Source organism: Anas acuta, chromosome 6 (assembly GCF_963932015.1).
Source record: "Anas acuta chromosome 6, bAnaAcu1.1, whole genome shotgun sequence".
NCBI lineage: Eukaryota > Metazoa > Chordata > Aves > Anseriformes > Anatidae > Anas > Anas acuta.
The window spans coordinates 13,547,799-13,571,751 of NC_088984.1; the positions used below are offsets into that span (position 1 = coordinate 13,547,799).

Sequence of the window (23,953 nt, forward strand, 5' to 3'; positions counted from 1 at the left end):
AAAGCTTCCATGAAGATGCACAGAACTTCAATAGCAGAGAAACCAACGATGGTTTAGAGCACTGAAAGTTTTGTAAGAATCACAGCTCTCTCTGAGCTAAGAATCGTAGAAAGTATTGTAAAGGCACACTCATTTCTAACCAATTTAAAATATGAGCTCTGAAGTTTAAGGAAATTTGAACTCTGCAGGCAGCACCTATATGTTAACACTGCAGTTCTTTCTGCCATGATCCAGACTGTATTTAGAAATGATAGCTTAGACTGCGGTGCTAAAGTGCAGCTCTATCTCCATTAACGTCATATAAAAAACTAAGAAAATACAAATCAGCTAAGTAGAGATGGTAAAATTCCATTCCTTTTCTCCCCAAATTGAAAGCTTCCCAAATTATCCCCAGAAAACCCTTAGAGAGATTTAAGAAAAGCCTCAAGAAAACTGTTGCTGAGCCTCCAGTGCTGAGAAGTCAAAGGAGTCCAGCTGATCCAAACAAAGGATTCTTTACATGCTAATCAAAAGAGGGATTCAGCAGGTGGCCACATTGCTTAAGCTCTGTGAAAAGAAACTGAAAAGGCAGAACTACATCAAGCTGAATCTACCATGGACGTGACATGACTATTGCATTTTGCATTTGACATAATGGATATCTTCAGCCACAATGGCCAAATCCATAGCATTTTTGCCTTCCAAATAGCATGAAGGGCTGCCCTTTCTTGGACGGAAGTGGCAGCTGCCTCAACACTATAATATCTCAGGCTTGCTCTATATAAAGATCTTTTCTAAATTTACAAGAAAATAACTAGTTTGGTTAAAACATTTGTCAAGAAAAGACAAATCATTAAACATTTTGGATCTTCCATTTAGTTTGCCTGTTTCCAGCCTTATAACTGTTAAATGGAAACACTAAGACCACAAATGTTAGCAACTACAGCTCTCTTGATAGAAAAAACCTTTACCAAAAGAGCTGCACAGACTTTGGGGCAAGTAGCACATTAAGCCCTCACAACCAGATTTGGTAAAATTCTCAGATCCCTTCTCTGAACGTAATCTATGCAAGCCAACAGGTTCAGTGGGAAGCTGAAAGGGAACAATTTAGGAACGGGGTATCTTGTAAATTGTCCCCTTCTCCATAAATTGAAAGCGTGATGGGAGTAGAGAATAGCAGTCATTTCTTTCAACTAACAGAAAGAAGATGCATTCTTTTATCCGATGTCTCAGGGAATACAGGATCTATATAGCATGTAGGAAACCAGAGACCACTTGCCTCCTCCACTGAGGTGATTGGAGCCCTTATCTGTGGGGAGAATACTCCAAACAGTGAAAGCCAAAGACTATCTTGTGCAAGGCAAAGGATGTATTTAGTCCTTGTTGAAGCTGATCCAGTTTGCATGCTGTAAAACTCACTAAACCAGGGAGGGCACAAGCAAGAGTGATTTAATCTTACCTAATGATTAAACCACACATTGAACAGTCCCTGCTCTCATAAAGACATCGCAGTTTATACTGCCTGCACTGCTGGCATCTGTGCCTTCACAGTTCTAGTTTCCATGGGAAGGATTATAGTATCTGCTTGGCATCGTGCATCTATTTCCATGAACCAGATATGCTTCTGGGACAGTGTAAATGAACAACGCCAGTTTTTAACTTTACCAGTTAACTTACAGTGACTCATATGAGAGTTTAAGCTTGGGGCTTGCAGATTGAAGTCTATTGATCTGCAGAAAAGAAAAAAACATGATTTCCCCCCCCCCCATAATATGTATGTACACTATCATTTGTTATCTGCAGAGACCAGTTCTTGAAGGGACATAACTTCCTTTTTCTGTTCAACTCAAACAATGATGATCACAATGATCCAATATGAAATTCTTTTTTACAGAATAGAAACTGTCCTAAGACCAACAATCTGACCATTTCTGTAGTGATTTATATCTGTATCATCTGCCATTTGGCATTTTACAGATGTTTTTACAGACATTGATTGCTACAGAAGAAGAAAAGGTAGGAGAAAAGCAGGCCTTGTATGTCTTATGACCTGGTTGTAATTCCATTTTAAATGTTAGAGAACCATTGTATAGAAAAAGGAAAGCCTTATAAAGAGACAAAGGTTATAAGGGGAATAAATATAGTTAGGTGACTCAGATCAAAGTAATTCATTTTCCGTTGCTGAAAGTGTGATCAGAAAAAAATGCAACTAAAGGTCTGTTGTTGCCCTTCAAGAAATCCAGCTTGAGGATGAAATTCATGCCTGAATGCAGAGAAGCAATTTTGAAAAGTCAGAAGTTTGATTTATTGTTCTCTGAAAGGTTGTGTAAAGCTTTTTGTTGAAGATCTCAAAGTTATACAAAGGTGTTTTGTATGATTAAGGGCAAGCATAATTCTCAAAGCTTCTTAGAAAATATAGACACTGTTGGGGCTTGTTCCTTATTTACTGTAAATTTCATTTTTTCAGTCTGAGTAGATGGAACATCTTAAAAGAATTTGTTCAAGATTTACATTACAGATTCTCATGATCCATACAGCAGAAGTACAGATGCAGATTTGCAATATATGATATATGTGGGTTCTGCTGTCATCTATGATTATGTCAAATCAAGTAAACAAGATTTGAGAAAGCTAAAATACAACACTCTTCAATAAACTGTAAATGATCAAAAAATGGTCGAAAAAGCCATTCTTTGGCCATTATTGCTCTGACAAGCCTGTAACACAGCTTGTAAAGTTAAAAGACAATACAGAAGCCAGGATGTTATCTAGATGAGATACAACGGATGCTTATTTTGAAATTACTCTCCTTAATCCCCTAATGTAAAGCATATTGTACTCTTATCAAATTAACATGAGAAAAAAAAAGGAGAGGCTGTTTGTAGACTGTATTAGGTTATCAACCGCAAGAACATGGCTTTTCTAGAAGAGAAGAATGCTATGTAAACTAACACATCAACATTCAGCTCAACAGTGAAAATTTTCTTCAGTGTAGCAGTATTATCACATTACCAGATTATGTTCTAAGCAGGCTCTGTAACTAAGAGTGGTGGTATAAAAATATGATGCTTACGTTAGCATATTTGTAGACAGACAAACTTCCTTATAACCTTTGCTGATTGAACAAATTCCTGCAGGTTTCCTACAATAACCACTTAACCCACTATTTTTGAGGCTGTTACATCTGGGCTGAAATACAGCATTTAGAGAACAGTGCCATGTTGTATTGTGTAAGTGTAGGGAGTAAAGAATCTCTAGCCAAGTGCAGCAAAGAGCAATTTTGGTAGACAAACTTTGTAGCCATTTGTTTTACCATCAAATCCACTTCACACAGCACTTGGATTTCCAAACAAGATTTGCCCATTCAAGTTCGTATTCAGACCTTCTTCAATTTGACATTTGCCAGCATAATAACACAAAGGTGCAATAAAAGTCTGATTTTTAGCCACAGAGTACCAGAGTTAATTCCATAAAGTATACCACTGAAGCATGGGTAAAATACTATAATGATAAATAATTCTATTACAAAATTCAAGTCCCCAAATCCCTCTCATAAATTGTAAGGTGTTTGGGAAATAAAAATTTTACTGCCACTTAAGTGGTAAGGGGACATTGAGACTTCCAAATATTTGCAATAGATGTTCCAATTAAACATTGAAAAGAGAAAAATGCATTAATAACAACGAAGAGAGCAGTCTAAATATGAAGAGCTGTCATTGCATAAATATATGCTCTGCTTTAATTTGCAGAAGGACATTTTAGGCTTGCTCTAAGGTAGGTAAATTATAGTCTGCAGGCAGAAGCAGATACTTAAAATTGTATATTTTTTTCATTGACAAATCTTTCTAAAATACTGATCCCACCCTGCTAGAATGCTGGTTGCTTTCAAAGCCAGTAATTTTCACAATTAATTTAATATATTTGCCAGTAATTTCGTCTGGAAAAAATATGATTAAAGAAGAAGTGACAAAAGATCTGATAACACGATTTTCTTCTTTTTTTTTTTTTTTTTTTTTTTTTTCATGAATGCTCAAATCACTCCCCAGCAGCAGTTATTCAGTCAGGTAGCAATGTTCATCTCAGTGAGCAAAATTCTCAATAATGTTAGCTATCTGCTTTATTTTTCTGGCAAAAAAAAAAATCCCTGCCTTATCTTGTTCCACAGTAATTCTAGTTTTCACATAATTGGTTTCAGTATGATAATACATCCAAGTTTATCTGTAAGACACTAATGTACATTTTCTACCCTCCATATAACTGGTAAAGCCTTAGTTAATGTATCTGCTTCAGCAGTGCACTTGAGGAAATGTGGGCCAGCTGGAGAGAGGCCAAAGAAGAAAGAGAGTGACTGGCAATTAGGAAACATGGCCTATAGGGAACAACTGAAGAAGAAAAAAAAAAAAAAAAAAAAAAAAAGGTGTTATTTTGAAGAAAAAAGCGATTCAAAAGAGTGAAAAAATAATGACTTTTTTTTCATATTTAACAGGTTGAAGCAAAAGGAAGAGAAAAATCTGATTGCTATGCCCACTTTGCAACTAGTTAATAGGCTAAAACTGTAGCAAGTGACATTTAAAGTAATCTAAAGTAAATACTGTTAATTTTTTTCTTATGATAAAGTAATCCAATATTTTAAATAAATGGTTATGATGATGTTGCAACTTTCATTGCATTAAACAAATACATGCCCAAAATGATATATGTATCATTTAATACAATTTTAATTGCATTAAACAAATACATGCCAAAAATGTATACACGCCAAGATCATGTATAACTGAGCTTGCCTTTGGGCCACCTCACCTGCTATGACTCTCTCCAGTCCTTTTATTCTCTTTTGATTCTAAGCTATCAAAATAGTTAAAATAAAGTTATCTCCTTCTGTAAAGTCTCCAAGATCAGGCCCTAAATCTGTCACGCTGTTGATAATCATGATGATAAGAAGCTTAACACTTGTAACACGGGTATGTGAAGTTCCTTACCTCACAACGTTTCAGTAAGAATCTCCTTAAAATGACCTTGTAGTTTGATCCTGACAGAATTCCAGCTGCACCTGAAATTGCAACGTGATTCCGTAGTGAACTTTAGTGAGTTGATTTCCTGGTACTTGTAACAAAAATGAAGGGCACGATACAATCAAAACACCATAAACTCCTACAGGGCCAAAACCACAATCATCTTTCATTTACTATAATTTGTTTCTGATACAGTTTGTTTTACTGCTTTATGTTTTTTTTTTTGTTTTGTTTTTTAATGTTGAAATTCATAAATCAATGCAAGGTCAGCTTCATTCTCAGTCAGTATACAAATAATCTGTATAATGTAGTTCTTGTTGGACTATCCATCCCTGAAGAGAAAATGATCTTTGACTATATTATTTTTCTTTTAGAACAAGCTCTGAATGCACACTATGTACATGCACCTCTTCTGGCAAGCTATCTAAGCCTAGATTAACTCTGGCAGCTGAACTCTGCACATACAAAAAATGTTATATTTCGAGAACAAAAAGGATATCATAACATTCTAGCTAATGCAATAGTACTTTTTTTATTTTATTTTATTTTTTCCTATTCTCTCCAGTTTGCTTTCTTCTGTTCTCCCCAGCTTTATGCTAGCATTCATTTTGATTGCAGAATGGTTCAGTAAGTAGGATACAAATAACACAGTGGCTTTGGATTGAACAAATTAATAAAGCCTTACAGGTCTGGTTGCCCTCAGTGAGCCTTTGTTTCATGCTGCACAGGTGCTACAGGGCACTGACCATATACAACGAAGAATTCCACCAGAGAGGGACTGCTTTATCCCGTTCTTATGTTACTGGCTCAGCCTCAGTGCTGGAGTCGTGGCAGGACCACTTCTTTCTCCACTGATTCCTGACTTTGTGGTCATTGCTGGCAGTAGAGGTAAACAACAGGTCCTGTTGTTTTAAACAACAGTCCCCTGCCTGGTGCTGTGGCAAAAGTTGTGAATCAGGTACTTATCCTGCAGCTGTCCATCTCCAACATTCAGATGTAAGAAGAGAAGAAAAGCTGCCTCTTCTGTTTTTGACAGGGACTGCAAATCACTTACTACAAGTAATTCTGCAAGACTGCCTTTCCATGCAGCACTGACTCCCTTGCAGTTCCAGGATCCTCCTCAAGTTCTTTAACCTTTAAAGTCTTTTAAAATCAGTTTAAACACCTTTCCTACACGATCCCAGCAGAAACAGGGAACTGCTTCTGTTCATCATTTGCAACCTGTTAGGTCTTTTAGTTCCTCAAATACATTTTTGCCTGAACTGGATTCCATATCTTGTTCCTCCCATAGTCACTTGTGCAAAAAAACAAAACAAAACAAACAAACAAACAAAAAACAACACCAAATAATAGGGCAGAGATTCTATAAAACACTGCCAAAGGAGAGATGGGAATGCAGATGGTGGTTTTACACGTACTCTGTACAGGTGTAAATGACAAACATGGGGGCCAAGACAAGAGAACTGCCAGCCTCATCCAGCATGAATTTATCCATTTAGCTTCTCTCTCTCATTAGTGGTGGGTATGGTAACTCACCCTAGATCCTATAATCACACAGATCTACTCATCCCTGCCTCTCACAGGGTAGGTTTAGGGTCTACTATCTGTCCTTTCCATTTAATTTTTTCTTTACTTCTTGATTTTGTTTGCAAATTATTTCCACAATAAATGAATAAATAAAATAGAGCTATCTACCTGGGTTTTATATCTTTCTCTTGACTAGTTTCTAGAACTAATTTCAGCTAATTCTTGCTTCAGATAGCCATCTTTCTAAAATACATTTCTACTTACAAAATAGAATTGCCCAGAAAGGAAGTAGGAGTCTTAATCTTTGCAAAGAAAAAAAATAATAATTTGCTGCTCAGTTATCCCACCACTCTTCACGTTGTTCACAGTGGCCCTAGCAGTGGCACAGACTGCCCTGTTACACCCTTAGTGGGCTGGAAACTAAATACATGCATCAAAAATACTGTGCCTATCTCAAAGAGTTTGCAGTCTGAAGCATACATGTATTATGGCATGATGAAGTGACAGCTGGAGATAATTTTCTCCATCTCTACTGAAATCTTACTCGCTTAGAAAGTGAACATTTATTGCCTGTAAAGCACTTAGAATAAAATAAATGCAATATAAATGATAAAAGGAATTTTCTCTCCTAAATTGTTCTATAGAAATTTTCTTAAAGTACTGAAGCAAAAATATATCTGTAACACCTATGGTAACCATGGAGATTATACCAGGCAACATGCATAATGATTTAAAATGTGGCCTCAGACAAACGTTCTTTGTCATGACTCTCTTACTATAAAGAAGCAGATTTCCCCTAAACAATTTGCAGAAGCAGAATAGAGGAGGTTTATTTCTCAACCCTGTTTTTTGCAACAGGGTAAGGGGAAGTGTCAGCTCTGCGATATGGGCAGCAGACTAATACCAAGTCTGCTTGGAAAGATCCAGCTTCTTTGGTTCTTGGTAGTTCCAACTCAAAGATAAGATTTGCTGAAAATATTTCTCTCTTTTGAATAGTCACATCAGAGCGACTGGTCCCACCATTATCGCCAGCGTGACATGAAAGATGGCCATGGAAACTTGGGTATTTTTAGGGCTCCATACAAATGCACAAAATGTATCAAAAAACAATGCATAGTCCTAGAAATACCAATATTTGGGAAATTTAAGTGGTAGCTATAAAAAAGCATTCTTTCACATTGTTAAATATTTCTTTCTTTGCTTATTCTTTCTCTGCATGGATGGCATCAAACAGTAAATGGCTCTTGGTCTGCCAGCTCCCATGCAGGATGAATATTGACGCAGTTCTTAATTTAGTACATCCTATAATGCAGAGGGAAAAAAATACTGGAATTGGGACCTTTCCCAATGCACAAACCTGAAAGGAGAAAAGCCGCATTCCCATCTAAGGTATTAACTAAAATCTGGTGCTTTGTTCAGTTGTTTAAGTCAAGAGGAGAAGCTAGTGATGATGCAAGGATGATGTCAATCCTGTTTATTTACGAGCAATGTAGAAAACTTGGTTTCCTTCAAGAAATGAGAAAATCAGAAGATACTTTTTTTTTTTTTTTTTCCTTTCAGTGCTGAAATACTCAGCTGATTCTCAGAGCCATACACCTACTTTTTTTTTTCTTTTTTTTTTTTTCCCCCTCCCCCCTTCCTCTGTAAGTCTTTTTTTCCCAGTTTCTGGTATTTTTTTGCCAACCGTGAAATTACAGATTATAGTAAATCTCTTTTCAATTCCTCCTCCTTCATTTTGGAAATAGGCCATTGTTTCACCTATCACTTTTATAAAGCTGCATTTCTATTGCTCTTTCTTTTTTCTTTTTCTTTTTTTTTTTTTTTTTTTTTGGCATTTGCCATAAGTGAGAGCTCTTTTTTATTCTCTCCAATCTCAAAATACAATTTCACTCACAGAGGTGAAAATAGACATAGGTGGAAGGCAATTCCTTCCCTGCCATAGGAGGCTCCATGGAAGCCCTGTGTGAGAGCAGGAGCTGACTGCTCAAACCCTCACGTCTCCTGTTCTTCTGCATTTGACCCAGAGGATCTCAAACCAAAGAGATAGGTGGAAATAATGACTTTTATCATTTCCGAAATGGGCCTTTTCATGAAAACTGCTGTTTTATGTGAAGGAAAAACTTTACCCGAGATATTCACTCTAACTTCAGTGTGTGGAATAGGTCAAACTCTCCTACCTTTTAAATCTAGAAAAATTAAGCAAATTAAAGACGGAAAAGCAGAGAGAAAATGCATGCATTTCTTTGTGACTGGCGAGACTGCTGTTCTGGTTGCGTGACGGGTTGGTAACATTAGAACCGGACGGACAGAACTTGGATTTGTGGACTGATACACACCTGAAGGAAGGGTTGCAGTAAATACAGCAGTAGCTTTTTAATTATTATTATTTTTTTCCTGAGGAGTTAAGCGCTGTGTCCTCACACACACACGGCAGCGTTGCAGGACGAGCATCTAACAGGACAGAGATCCTCAACATTTATGAGGACAAACGGGGGAAGCTTCCCTTTGCTTTCAGGCACCAGCCGTCAGCTGAGCTCGCACTAAAACCGTGGAAGTGCATTTAAGGGAGGCGGCACCTCCCTGCAGCCCCTTTCCACCAGGACAAGGCGCAGCAGCGGCAGCATCCCCCCATCCACCTCCCCCCCACCCCGCCAACCGCCGCCTCAGCCCCAACGGCCGCCCTAACGGCCGCCCCCCCCCCTCCGGCCTCTCCCCGCCCATTGGCCCGCGCTCGCCACGTGACTCCGGGGCGGGCGCGCTCCCGCGGCCGGGCGGCCCCGGCGACGAGGGCGGAAGTGCGCGGCGGGGGCGCGCGGGCGGCGGCGCCCCCATGAGAGCGCGGCGGGGGGCAGCGCTGCGGCCGGGCCGGGAGCGGGCCCCCAGGTGAGGCGGCGGGGACTGGGCTGAGCCCGGGTGGGGGCACCGGGGGTCTCTGAGGGTCTCTGGGGGACGGGGGGGGGAAGGAGGCGGCCGCACCTGGGGCCGGCTGCGCCTCCCGGCCCTGCGGCAGGGCCTGGGGCCCGGTGACCGTTGGGGGAGCGCCTCAGCGGGGCGGCCGCGGCTCGGCAGGGCCGGGCTCTGCGCTCCTGGGGCGGCCCCGGGGCTGCCCTGCCTGCCGGGGGGTCTGGGCGGGAGCAGCCTCGGAGCTGCGGCTCCCCGGGAGCGGGCTCTGCGCGGAGAAACTTTGTGCTGCCCTGTCCAGCAGCGAGCCCAGCCGGGTGAGGGGGCAGGCACCCGGGGACAGGGCTTGTGGCAGCTCTTGCTTGATAGCCAAAAATAACTATTAATTATACAAAGCTGAATAGCGACAGCTCGATTTCGCTTGGCAGTAGTGTCTTTATGGCTCTTTCGCTTGCCGCAGGCTTGTCGAAATAGCCATATCTGCCGCTTTCATCATGCTTCTGGCCTCTGCTCGCTGAACTTAGGTTTATTTTTCTGCTTATAATCAGATGGTATCGACTTACCGCAGTAAAGTGCAGTCACTTCCTGGATGAAATAGTTTTTATTTATGGGAATAGTCTGCAGACTTCTCTGTTCTTTGAGTAAGTTTCTCGTGTTAGAGTGTATGCCCCTTTTGGAGGGGGCCGGCTTGCCCCTGCTTGGTGTGCGTGGAGAAGAGTGAAGCTGACCTGCTTTCACTGGCGTTATGTATGTGCTGCGGAGAAATGTCTAGTTCAAAGGCGTAGTTGGAATGCTTTTCAGAAACTGTTAACTGAAAGCTTAATTTGACCAGACAATGCCCTTTAAAACTCTCAAACTTGTCCCTAATTGTCAGCGCAGTGGTGCTGGATATCTGGACAGAAAGGAGAGCAGTTGAGGCGCTTTGAGATGCTGCCTGGACTACCCTATGTGTGCTGAAATCCTGGATGATAGATTCTGCAATCTAATGCCCCGTAGAGGTTTTAAGTTTCTTTCAGCTGCAACTTTTCTGATTTAGCACCGACTGTGATTTGACTGAATGCTGTGGGAAGTGGCTTACTTCTCTGGGAAGCACTGGGGTCCAGGCAGCATAGCAAAACAAGCCCTAACATCATGTTTCAGGAGACTGGTTTGTAGTTTGATCTTGTCCTCTTGCTCTGTAAGTTCTGTTCCCTTCCTATGCAGTGGATACTTGTACTTTGAATTGATAACTTCTTATTAACTAGAGTAATTAGATTCAAACTCCATGTGACTGACTGCTGATTAAGTGAATTGCTTTCTATTACACCATGAATTCATCTTAATTAATGGCCTCTCACAGTAGATGTACTAAAGGAGCCAGTTTCTCATGGCAGCTGTGCAGGCAGTGAGTGTTGAGGCAATGGGAGTGCATGGTGGGTATCAAGACAAAAGCAGCACCCAAGGCCAGCAGGTGTCTTGTGCCCAAAGCAAACAACTTCAGGATGGAAGCAGTTATCTCTGGGAGTTTGAGCAAAATCCAGTGGCTGCGGGGGTGCCATAGAAGTGATGAACACAGGTCTGGCGTTTGCTGCCTCCCACACCCTGTGTGCATGGCTTCCAGTAGCTCTTGCATGCCTGATTTACGAGAGGTGCTGATCCCAGTTGTCAGCCAGGTTAGGTGGCAGTTGCATTCTCAAACTCTATCTCGACTTGAAAACACTGTCCTGCTGATAAAAGCCTTGTTCTTTAGGCTTTCTTTTATATCCCTTCCCTCCCCCTGCCCTGTCTTTGCAAACTTCTGCGCCACCACCAAGTGGTGGTGATAAGGTTCCAGTGCTTGTTATCTGCTGTTGGATGGAGCAGGAATGTCAGCAAACAATCTTGGCTGTTCCTAGTGGTAATGATAAAACAGTGCCTTTTGTTTGGTGATATAATTGTGGCTCTTCACAAGAGGCTGTGGAGTGGATGGTTAAAAAGTTCTTGTTAATAGCTGCCAGGGTGTGATTGCTTTGTGGGTAGCTCCTTTTAGCCCATTAAACAGGACTAAGAGAATTTCATCAACGCCTGCCCCAGAAATATCAAGTTGTCTTGTCAGTTAAGCAAGTTAAGTCTACATAACTCGTGCTTTGTTTCTTCGTGTTCTTCTGAATGCTGCTTTAATAGTGATATTAGAGGATCTGTTTTGTCTCTTGCGCTTGAGATGTGCAAATATATTTTTAAGACCTGTCAAAATGAAAGCCATGAAGTCATGCGGGAATGTTACGGAGGTTGCTGTGCAAGCAGATACTTGAATCTACTTAGGGTGGCAGGGTGCTCACTTAGAGCAGTCACTCAGAACTGGTTTGTATGGACCTTGAGCCCGTGGCTTTTCTCATGGATACAGACGTGGTACAGAAAGGTGCAAATAATGGTTGATTGTGGGAATGTGAGACTTAATGGGAACAGTCTTCACTAGAAAGCTTTGCGGGATCGTATGTCAAAGACTAAAAAAATCTGTTCTGGAATTATCAGTCTTAAAAAGCCTGTCAGCTGTTACTTCATGAATTAGTGGTGCTGTCAGTTGATGTGATTAAAAAAAAAAATATTTCAGGCAACAAAGTGTATTGAAGCTAGAGTTTTTAATATCCTTAAATTTGGAATGTGACAGAACTAATCTGAAGTCAAAGCATAGGGTGAAAAGCTGAAAACATGCAGTTCTATAGGTGCTGTGACTTCTTTCCATTTCTAGCTTTTTCTGTGCATGTCTTCACCTGAACTAAAAGGGCATCTTTGAGGGGAGTGCTGGAGACCCAGACTTAGCCCGAACATTAGGCAAAGTTTTGTTCATTTAGATGGCCATGTGAAGGAATGGTAAATTTGCCTAATTGATGACAAATTGATGACTAGTTTTTGCAAACTAGTGGCTTATGGTAGGTTAAGGGGGGGGGGGGGGAAACACGTTGATGAGATTATTGTAGTGTCATCATTATGGGATGACGCTCACAACATGTCAGGGCACTTTAAAAAGCTGAACTGTAGGAGTTACCTGAGCTCCGGACTCCATGTTGCAGAGCATTAGCTAAATATAGTGTTTTTCTTAAGGTTAGCACTCTTCTACCCAGGAGAGCACTATCCTGAGCAGAAGCTTAACAAGTGGAGTGTTTTTATAGATCAGGTTGCATGCTGGTTTCCTCAGCTGTCCAGAGAAGAGGTGCTTTTGGTAACTGAGGAAGCCACTCCCTGCTTAGAAAAAACTAATTCTAGAGTGTGTAGTAATCTCTGATGCAGCCTTTCCTCTAAACTGCTGCTGCTATAAGAAACTCTTCCCCGTGATGGTAATCCTCAGCTATTTATTGTTTTTGGCTTACTGAGATCCCATTTTGGGTAGGTAAGGAATTCTCATCAGGGCAGTCACCACAAAGTCTCACCGAGTGACTTTTATGGCAGCTTTCCGCTTTTATCCACCATATAATAAAACAGACTAGCCAAGCAATTTAAAGAAATGGCCTTTCAAAAAAATGGAATGTGTGCTTGGATTTGGTGCTACTTCTCATTCTGTTTCTATTCTAAAAATACAATTTAAGAAGCAGTTTAATTTTTAAACAATTCTGCATGCTCAATGAGAATTTGCTTAGGGTTGTCCTTAAGTGAAACTGAGATCAAACTCAGCTTTATCGGCTGAATCTTGTTCTGAAGCTGTCAAGGAAGGAGACTCTTAATTGAAAATATTATTGTACAGTATCAGTGCCAGCCTTTTCCTATGTCCAACTTCACTCATTCAGCTCGTAAAACAGGGATCAAGCAGTGATTTTGTTCAGCTGCTTTCCATAAGCATTCACACTGTTGTCTAATGGTGTAACAGAGGGTGTACTTGTCAGATAGTTACTCTTGAAAATAAAAATCAAAGTTCCTAATTAAGTGTTTGTCATGGAGGACTTGTTGTAAGTTTTTAGGTTTGAGACTGCATGTGGCCGTTGGAAACTGGGCTGTCAGAGCACTGCATTTAAAGATAGAAATACTGCCGCTGTTCTGGCTGGGGCAACTTGAGGGAAGAATTCTGTTTAAAGGAGGCTTAACGCAGCGGAATGAGAGAATTCCTCATTATCTGAAATACTGAATGTCACTGTTGTTGCTTTGTGTGAAGCAAGTGTATCGATCGAAAGATGGCGAAAAGGTTCGGTGCTTGGCACTCCAGTGCAGTGTGCCTGATTGAGGGAGCTTAATGACTCACAGCATGCATCTGCGAGCCCTTCAGTTTGGTGCTTAAAATAGTGCAAGTATTTTCAGAGGCTACAGGGAGATGATTCCCCAGCCCTCTTGGGGAGGTGTGCCTCTGTGGTTAATAGTAAACTTGGGGACTAGGGGCTTATTGTTCACTACCTCCATCAAATGTCAGCAGGTATTTGAGCGGCTCGTGGTGGCACAGAGTTGTGAGCACGGGACTCCAGTTTCAGCTTCGGAGCAAGGAATGTTTGACAGGCAATTGTGTGGGTAGGAACAGTTGCTACTGCTGGTGGTACTGAAGGCAGGCTAAATGGTGGTTGGGCTTCTGGCTTATCCTGGGTGCTTGTTTCACTGGGGTATCTGAAGACAGTTGGTATGCTCTGGCCAGATCCATCCTCTGAGCGGTGGTAACAGCCTCGGTGGTAGCCTGTCTGCTGCCGTGTGCTGCATTTGCAAGAACAGGGGGGTTAGCTCCAACAGCTAAGGATCAGGGTGGGGAAGGAAACCTGGCTTAGTAATGCTGCCGAGAGCAGAAGAATTAAACCCTGCAACTCTGTGCAAGCTCAAGGCTGAATTAGTGTTGGCAGGAATTTATTGGATCAATAGTAGCGGCAACTTCCTTGTGGATAGTACAGCTGCAGGTAATCCACTGAAGTAATGACTGAAACCATTTTGTAACCTCATACTGATAGAGCATTTGAAGTTAGCACACTGGAATTCAAAGTGAACCTACTAAAGGCATTGCATAAGTTGAGAATTTGACTTGTCTGAGGTATCTGTTACGTTCCTAGAGGTCTGATTAAAAATCAGTATTAGATTAACATCTGAAACATGTCATTATCTCTCAGCAGTGCTTTGGCAGACCTGGTGTGTGCTGTGTATTGAAGAAGAGCATGCTCCTGCACAGAGGAGCTTTCAAAGGAAGCAAGGTTGGAATACGTTTTGCAAGTCAATTACAGGAGTTGAAGCTGTTGTACAACTCTCCTGTAGTGTCACTTATCTGGTATGAATGAGCCTCATTGACTAAGGTGAGAAATGCTGTCCTTAACTCACTGCAAGTAGTTAGGCCACTAGGCAGTTGCCACCACAGTGACAAATCTACCACAGCAATACCAATTAATGCTATTAATTCAGTCTTCATGCTTGTAGAAGACTTACCAGGTTTCCTAGCAAATTATTGCTAGGCTAAGAGCAGTAGGTGGTAGGTCAGTCTTGTCTGTAGCATGTCTGAGATGTCTTCCAGGCATTAATACCAGACCTGCCAGCTTCCTGCAAGTACCAGGAGCAGTCTGGCCAGGTACATCCCTACAACTACTTTTTAGCTGTAGTGGTGTTGGTGTCTTAAGATTTCCATTTCAGGTAATGCTTTGTCTTTTTGGAACAAAGAGCGTACTTCACGTGGTGTCACGTACAATTTGCTGGTTACTTAGCACAGTAACATAGAAAATGGGATGCTGGTCTTAGAGTTTTCTGGAAAAAAAAATAACTGCTTCTGTGGTGCCATCTGTGAAACAGTGAGGCAATCAGAGTATTAGTAACTGACTGTAGCTGTCTAAATAGTGAGTGCTTTGTGAGAGGCTGGGGGGATTGTGATGGAGAGGGACCCTTCCCCTGGAGTGCCACTGTGGGGTGGCGTTGCGTGCCCCACGGGGGGGGGGGGTTACACCTGTGGGCCTCTGTCTCTTCTGGGAGACAGAAGAGTCTCCCCTCCTGCTAGTGAGGGAAGGGGAGCGGTGTGCTTTGTGCTTGTCTACTTCATCGCTGACCTGGGCCCATACCTGTGTGACAGCGTGGTGCAGTAACGTGGCAGAGCTGGTAGGTTGCACCGTGTGAAGCAGGAAAGATACAAGGCTGCTGCTAGAATCTAAAAGGACAGGTATGACACTAAAACTGCAATTCTGCCGTCTGCTTCCTCCTCCTGTGTTTGTGCCACTGCAACTCACGCTGCAATCAGGACAGAAATTCAAGCTTCCAGATAGCGATGATTTGCTGAAGGCACAGGGCCATGTGGGTCTCTGTGTCTTGGTAGGGTGATGAGTTGCACTTTGACTCTGCAGCAGCCTGAAGAGGAACTGAGCAGCGTTACAGTTGACTCGTTAACAGATTTTTATGGTGCTTTCCCTGGGAAGTTGGTGCATGCTGGAGTTCTGGCAGTCTTCCCTCCCTTGCATTGTCTCTGTTTTCTGGCCTCCATCAGGATCTATAGGGAAGCCTGTAGGGGAAGCTGTCAGTTCATCTCCTTCCTCTGAGGAAGTCTGGATGGAGATGACTCACCTAATGACTGTAGGGCCACAGCGTGCTCAGGCTGTTTTCATATATCATATCCCAGAAGAGTTCACCTTCAGATGGTGTGGTTTGGTAGATGAAGTGGAACAGCAGTGGAGACAGCCGTTAGCTTCTGTTCCTGCAGATGCTTCCACTGTTTGGTGTGCGTTCAGTGTGCAAGAATTAAATAGCAAAACCACGTTTGGTGTAGTGGCACTTGTACCGCTGCGAGCTGCTGGTCACCTAGGCAGTTCTATGCACAACTAAGTAGCTGTAATTCTGCTTAATGAGCTTGATTTTGGGATGAGCTGTATGTTTTGTTTGAGCAGGAATGAACTTGGTATCATTGCGTAGTCCAAGCTTGGCAGCAAATTGGAAAGGCTCCGTATAACTGTCCTCTTATTCTAATAGCGTCTTTTAATGCCGCCTTCTGTGATTCCTCCCTTTGTTGGCTGAATGCTCTTTGTATTTATAAAGACTAAGGGCAAGACAGGCACTGCTTTATTAAGCTGGGAAATGGAGATGCTTACCTAAACAGTCTGAGACAAAAATAGAATAATTGTAGTAGATTTTATACAGATCTGTATAAAGAGATCCAAGACCAAAATGAAGCAGCAGAAATAAGGCTTGCATTCTAGTGTCTGTATTCAGGCTCCAAATAAAACGAGTTGCAGTGCTGTGTGAGCATGTGACTGCAGTATTGAAAACGGTCCTGTTGCGATGACTGCATGCACTGATGGTCTCCTGATCTGTTGCTATCAGCCTGATGAGAGCATTAACTTTGACCTTTGCAACCTTTAGTCAAATGCAGATATAAGCAGTTTTGGGGTGTGTAGCACCTTGTAAGTGCTATCTAAGGGCAGTCCTTCCTTTTTCTTCAGTTAGCTGCAGAACTTGTTTCTAGTCTGTTGCCATTTTACTTCCATTTGAGGGGAATTCTAAAAAGGTGACACTGAATTACCTTAGATATAGGAGTATATGTGTGTTTGTGTTCTGCTTCAGCATAGATCTGACATTAAGGGTTATTCTAAACAGCTGCCCCTTTGACAGTCAGACTGCCTGGGTTGTTCCAACAGATAGCATTGCTGCAGACTAGAACCATTGGGTAGGATTTGGATTATCTAATTCCAGGTTTCCTTGGCCAACAGTATTGTTGTAAGCAAGATTATCTTGAGATTACTGCTGGCATGCAAGACACTCATTCTTCTTAATGAATGATCTAGAATTGTCACCTACTGAATGATATGAGAGGGCATATTCAATCATTTTATCAGCAAGTAAATGCTGCTGTCAGATTTGCTGTTGAAGCTGTAATATGTTTTTCAGAAAACTCAGTCAATGCTGGGCTGGGCTTGCAAGGGTGGTGAGGTCAATGTGCTAAGTATACACAAAATACACAAAACCACGCTTTTTTGTATACACAAAGAAGTGATCTCATTGAATTACAGAACACCTGGTCACCCAGATCAGAGGACAGCCTCAGTGTCCTCACTGAGGGGTTGCCTCAGCCTGGCTATAACTTCTTGCAAAGAATAGGGAGCTAGACTGCATAGGTTGCTAATGTCATGATTGATTAAAGCAGCAACGTAGCTGGGTGTCTCTATTCTTCAAGTTCTACATAACTTCAGGTGTGCATATTTCACAAAAACACTGGAAGTCTCTGCATAGCAAGGTCATTCTTCCTGCATGCAAATGTGTGGAGTCATGTAAGGTGATGCTGCCATTACAAATGTCTTTCTATGTGTATAGATTCTGTCTGTTGGGTGTAACTAGTAACTTAATTTTGATTGAAACTGTAGGTTTCAGTGCACCAAGTAAATGTATCCATTCTGTAGTTTTTCTGTAACATTTAGGTGTAGTTTCCACTCCTTCCACCAAGGATCCAGCCTATACAGTGTATATTCCTTGTGTTTATGGAGAAAGTTAGTTCTGTGCCCTAGAAACTCTTATTTTCCCTTTTGTTATAAAGTACTGAGTGTCCCAAATCCATTGCTACCTTCTTGTCTGTTATTACTTGTGCAACTTCAAGACTTAATAGGTTTGCACAGGTTTAAAAAAAAGCTTAATTACCAGAAGAAAATCTCAGGCTTAGGTTTTGCTCTCAGGCTCAGCCCATGCTCTGCAGCAGGGTGTTGGCTGTACCAGCACATGGTGAAGGAGCACGCTGTGAACAGGGGCAGGAACTTCCCCCTTTCTGCAGCAGGTTAAACTGCTGCCTCTACCTGCTCTGGAAGACATCTCAAGCCAAATGAGGTCCTTGATCTGGTTAAGCATGGCCCAGGAAAATCAATAGCCATGATCAAGAAGGTAGAAATGCCCAGCAGTAAATGGGGAAGGATACAGAGATATCCTAACAGGAAGAATTTGTGCTGAGCACTTCATAATGGTTAGTGTGAGAACCAATAACTGGAGATGTGCCAAGAGAAAATATTAGCTCTGTGAAAAAAGGTAGAGTAGCATTCTTTATTTTTAGCATGCATATCCCAAAATTCTTAGTAGCATTAAATATGCCAGTTAATCTCCAGTGAACTTGTTTTTATAGTTGAACTACCAGTTGGAGCGTTTACAGTCCATTGAAAGCTAATAGAATTTCAGTGCTTAAATATTTTCTGGATAGCCTCAGAACAGCTGAGGAGCTCTTACAGTTCATAGCTCAGTGAGATTGCTAATTAGTTTTGTGATCCAGGGAATTTCTGTGACTGCATTCTTGCAGGCGTATCACAGAACCAAACACCCCAAAGCCCCTAATTCATATTCCGATAAATGAGGATCACTAAAATAGTGTTGCAAAACTTTGTCCTTTCTGTGCTTGCTTTTGATGACATCATATTTAAGTCTTTAATAGGTTGAATACCCAGATTTTCCTATAAAAGTAGGTATCTGAAAGGTTTAACAAAGCTGCTCTGTCAAAGCTATTGGGCTAAGGGTTTCTAGAATCCCACTTTGAAATCCAAAGAATGGCTGCTTTCAGTGGCGGGGTAGTGATGAAAAGAAATGTCCAAGAATATCAGCTGCACAGTAAGAGAACAAGGGCCGATCTCAGTAATTTTGAGCTTAGAGCTCTATTTCAGTTTTTATATCTCAAACTGAATGGGAAAAACCAGAAGCGATTCCAATTAAAGCCTTTGGAGGTGTCTAGAATTTTTTTTACTGTAGTAGCAGAGTGTCTGCTGGAAAGCAAGTAGACTTGCAAGTTTCTCATGTTTTTTTCTTCCATGTTTGGGTGGGCACTAGCAAAAGTGCTTCCTTTCTTGTGAAGCAACAAGTGCCGTATCCTTTCTTTAAGTGACTGTACAACCATGGAGCCTTAATGCCAATGAAATAAGGGATGTGAAAGTGTTGTCTGATTCAAAATGTAGGTGGTTATTTAGGAGTCATCTCTGAATCTCAGCATGAGGTGAGCCAGTCCTGTGTGTTGGCAGTGTTCTGGAAGAGCTTAACTGTTTAGGCTGAGAAGAGGGTAGAGAGATAAGCAAATTTGTTTAAACTTGGACTTCATGAAGCTGTTTGTACACTTAAAGTACTCAGTTCCCAGGGGCCAGCCAGGAAAGACACAACATTGTGCAGGTTACTCAGTGGTAGGAGGCCTTAGTTAACCTGGAGAAGTCACAATCTATGAGTCAGATGAGAGGGGGCTGAAATGGTTGATGAGCTTAAGGCTAGATTTTGGGGGTGGTACAGTTTGAATGCAAAAATGTGCTGGGCCACAGGCCTCATTCTGCCAGTAATATCTTCAGAAGTCTAAATAAAATCTTTCAGGAACCACTGTGGCTTGACTTGTAGCTCTTGTTGTTTCATGTGGCCAGTCTGTCTGATAAAGGCTTTGTTTTTATGGTCTAAAGAGCATCTTCCAGTAGTACCACAAAGCTTCTACTCTGTATATGGCTTTGTGTAAACTACTATCAAGTCCCGTTATCAACTCCTTTTCTTAGTCCTTTTCCTTTAAAGCAAATCAATCAGGTAATTACTTCTAGTTTCTTAAAGATGAAAGGCTTCCTGAAAAGTTCATGCTCTGGCCTAGACTCTAGAACTGTATTTCAAAGCAGGATGAATGGTATCCTGAAGAAACCCAAAGCCTTTCAGCAGGTTTATTTTTACAGCTCGTGATGTTTACCACACCAAGTGGAGCATGGTGTTCCACCTGAGGGTGGAATGACAGATTGGAGTGAAGGGCTGAAGGAAATCAAGCAGTGTTTTAATGGCAACTACATTCATTACAAATTCTTCTAGATGTTGCACCATCAGCCTCGCTTTGCTCGGTTCTGCTTCCCCTGCCCAGCTGGGTCCAGGCTGCTTGCCCAGCGCTTTCAGGGAGTTCACTGAGGTGATGCGATGTAGGGATGGTCCTGAGTAGACTCCCATGTTTCACGACCCCTGTGTCAGAGGGTTCATGTAGTATTGACACTCAGAAAGTTTCGAGTGGCACTTGTAGTAGCTCTGCAGGGAGGGTTAAATACCTTGGCTGCCAAGAGCTGGGATAGATTTAAAAACAGTCAAATTGTGTGCTGCTGCTTGGCTTTTATGTATTATACATATTATTTCACAGAATTTCTAGGTTGGAAGAGACCTCAAGATCATTGAGTCCAACCTCTAACCTAACACTAACAGTCCCCACTAAACCATATCCCTAAGCTCTACATCTAAACGTCTTTTGAAGACTTCCAGGGATGGTGACTCCACCACCTCCCTGGGCAGCCCGTTCCAGTGCCTAACAACCCTTTCAGTAAAGAAGTTCTTCCTAACATCTAACCTAAAACTCCCCTGGCGCAACTTTATCCCATTCCCCCTCGTCCTGTCACCAGGCACATGGGAGAACAGGCCAACCCCCACCTCTCTACAGCCTCCTTTAATGTACTTATACAGAGCAATAAGGTCACCCCTGAGCCTCCTCTTCTCCAGGCTGAACAAGCCCAGCTCCCTCAGCCGCTCCTCGTAGGACTTGTTCTCCAGGCCCCTCACCAGCTTCGTCGCCCTTCTTTGGACCCGCTCAAGCACCTCGATGTCCTTCTTGTAGCGAGGGGCCCAAAACTGAACACAGTACTAGAGGTGCGGCCTCACCAGAGCCGAGTACAGGGGGACGATCACCTCCCTAGCCCTGCTGGTCACACTATTTCTGATACAAGCCAGGATGCCGTTGGCCTTCTTCGCCACCTGAGCACACTGCTGGCTCATATTCAGCCGACTGTCCACCATCACTCCCAGGTTCTTCTCTGCCTGGCAGCTCTCCAACCACTCATCTCCCAGCCTGTAGCTCTAACTTTGCTTAGTAGTTGGGTAATGCTGTAAATGAAGGCTGACCCTGCATTCTCCAATGCCCATTGAGTTGGGATGGGAAAGGAAGGATCTAAAATGTTCTTTCTAGTGAGTCTCTGAATGTGTGAAATGCAAACTGGGCAGAGAGAGAAACTGGATGGTGGAAGGGAGCTGTTCCCGTGATGTGGCCAGGTAAAGATGTGGTATCCCAATTGGCATATTGGGAAACTTGCTCTCTTCTCTTTGGGCTGGTAGTAAATCTTTCTATTATAGTTGTGTATCACAGTGCAAGATTAGGAATCCCATTGTCTTGTGGCTTTCTACTGCTTGGTGTGGCAACTTCATATGCAGCGCCATTAAGTTTGTGTCAACAGAAAAAATGTGAACTTGAAAACCTCACTAGCTAATGCAGCAACCTTAGTGTGCTTCTCAGAGGTTTAAAAAGTCCCAATTGCACTGGTAAGTGGCTGGGGATCTTTTGGCTTTTCCAGAAAGCAGCCTGTCCACCACTGTCAAAGCCAGACTACACTTGAAATGGGACAAAATTCCTCTAAGAGCATGCTGTGCTGTTACCCTAAATAATCTCACTGTGTGATCAGTCTGTAGCTTTTATGCCTTGGGTGTCTATGTTGAGGCAAGTTGAATCCGACTTTATTGTCTGTACAGCATAAGTGGACTATAAGTGAAGAAAAAAGCTTTACTGCTGTAACTTCTGGAGGTCAGATGCTGTATGCTGGGCTTTCTTGGGGTTTTCCATGCTTGCCTGCCAGGGAGCTGTATCCTCATCTGCTTTCTCTCAGATATAAGAGCTAAAATCACATATGCAGCCTTCTCTTGGCTTGGAACCTCTGGGATAATGTCTGAATTCGCTGTCCTAAATGCAAACTGTGTGTGCTGAACAAGAAGAATCTGTGAAAAGTTGTCGGATCCCATTGCTGTACCCTTGGCTTGTGTATTAAGGAATGTCCTGGGTGAGGGGGCTGCTGTATAACAAAAGTTTACTGCAGGAAAATGCATGTTTTCACTTGCTGGTGTTCACCCTGAAATAAACGCTTGTTGCACTGCAAGTTAGTCATCTGTGACAAACGCATAGAGTAAAATACTCTGCATGGAGAAATGCAGGAACTCGATTGCTTGAAAGTGCTGTCCTGAGGGTGCTCCTCCATTGTTGGGTTGTTTGCTCTGGCACGGCCTGCACTAGACAATGAAAACTTGGTTTGAGGTGTTGCTTTTCAGAACAAAGTCGTGACAAGGGGGGGAGGCCTTGACAATTGGTGTATACCAGGATGGGTTGCCAGGAGGGTGGTAGAATTGCCAGTCCCCAAACGCAGCACGTGTGAATGGAGCCAGCTGTTCTGAGGGAACTGTTGGGAACTGGCAATGCCCAGAGGTCCTTCCCAGCCTCTGTAATCCTACAGTGCTTGTAGGTTAACAACCCTTCAGTCCCTAGCTGGTTTTGTTTAGGACAGCTAGTTATCCTGAGGGTTTTTGCAATATAGTGCTTCATGTGACTGATGCTGTAGGCCTCGTGTTTCCATCCGGTAGAACTTGACGGCATGGCACGGTGGTTGCAGCGTCTTCTAGAATTATTAGTCTAGACTAACTTGAGACCCCTGGTATGCCTGTTCATAGGTAAGTCTTGTGTTTCTGGAATAATGGACACATACAAATCAAGGCTGGTGTAGTCACTTTCCATAGTAATGTTCCCTGAATGGCTTTGCTGTTCTTTCTACAGCACTCAGCCATTATGTGAATATTTGGGTCCCTGAGCTGTCCTGCTGTGAGGACACGAGTGTTGCTATCCTCACACTTCCATTATAGCAGTCATGTGTCTGAAGTACACATCCCTTTTTTTCCCCTCAGTGTGGGGATCGTGACTGGTGACACATCATTTTTTAATATCAATTACTTCTGCTTTTGTTCCCAGTGGGCTGTTCTTACAGAGCTGCAGCTCTGTGCTAATCAGTGTGGCAGCTGATGCTTGTGTTTCTCCATCCCAACTGCTGTGTCCAGCTACTCTTAAGTGCTAGAGACCTCTTAAAAAAAAAATATTACTGCTCCTAAGCACTTAGTTTGCATGGCACATAACAAACAAAGGCTTTTTAACAAGTACTTATTTATTGAAGCTTACTCTTTATGGTTTTGCAACATCTTGAGAGGAATAGGTACAGGAGAATTTCTTGCAGGAAAGTAGAATTTTCTCAAAAGCAAACGGCAGCATCAAAAGGTAGGAATTGCATGAAATAAATGCTAATGCCATCTCATAAGACTTTCTTTTGGAAGCTCTTGCAATTTGTTCCTGCCAGAACTTACTGTGAATCTCTGCTTTTTTTATTAGCCTACGTAGAGAAGAGATCAAAAGTTTTTTCTTCTCATAAGCAGATCTAAGGTATAGCTCTGTTAGTAGGCTGAAACTAAGCTGCATCAACATTAAAGAAATACTTTGGAAAGGTGTAAAGCCTTGTAACAAGAACTACAAAAACATTTAATTTCCTGTCAGTGGAAGCGTGGTCTCCTTCTTTGGAAACATCTGTAGGTGGCAATTGCATAGGATGGGTTTACAAATGAGAGCAGCTTGTTCAGCTAGTAGCTGCTGTGAGAAACCTTCGGCACTTCTATTAATGGTCTTCTTGTTGCAGAGAAGACACTGTTCTGGTACTGCGTTTCTATTTGTCGTTAAGATACCAGTGACTTGACTTGCTTCCCAGTGCATTGATAGCCTATTCTTCAGGCTTGCTGGGCAAGGTTTTAATCTGGTCTTTCCACAGTAATGCGATGCCTCCCCTGTGTGCTGCTGTGGTGCCACTGATGTCATGGATGGTCACTGTTGCTTT

The 23,953-nt window shown here is 42.3% G+C and overlaps 1 protein-coding gene across 6 annotated transcripts in view; it reads left to right on the forward strand.

The window, feature by feature from the left end:
• The window catches only part of RALB (RAS like proto-oncogene B), a 43,927-nt gene that overhangs the window by 12,284 nt on the left and 7,690 nt on the right, over positions 1-23,953 (forward strand). Inside the window, exon 1 of one of the 6 annotated variants that reach the window (XM_068687452.1) lies at positions 9,245-9,401. The exons of 2 other annotated variants lie outside the window; for them this stretch is intronic. The gene's annotated coding sequence lies outside the window, so the exon portion shown is untranslated. Of the gene's footprint in view, positions 1-9,244; positions 9,402-14,449; positions 14,630-23,953 lie in introns of those variants that run through there. 3 more of the 6 variants (XM_068687453.1, XM_068687455.1, XM_068687457.1) reach the window with 3 other exon arrangements.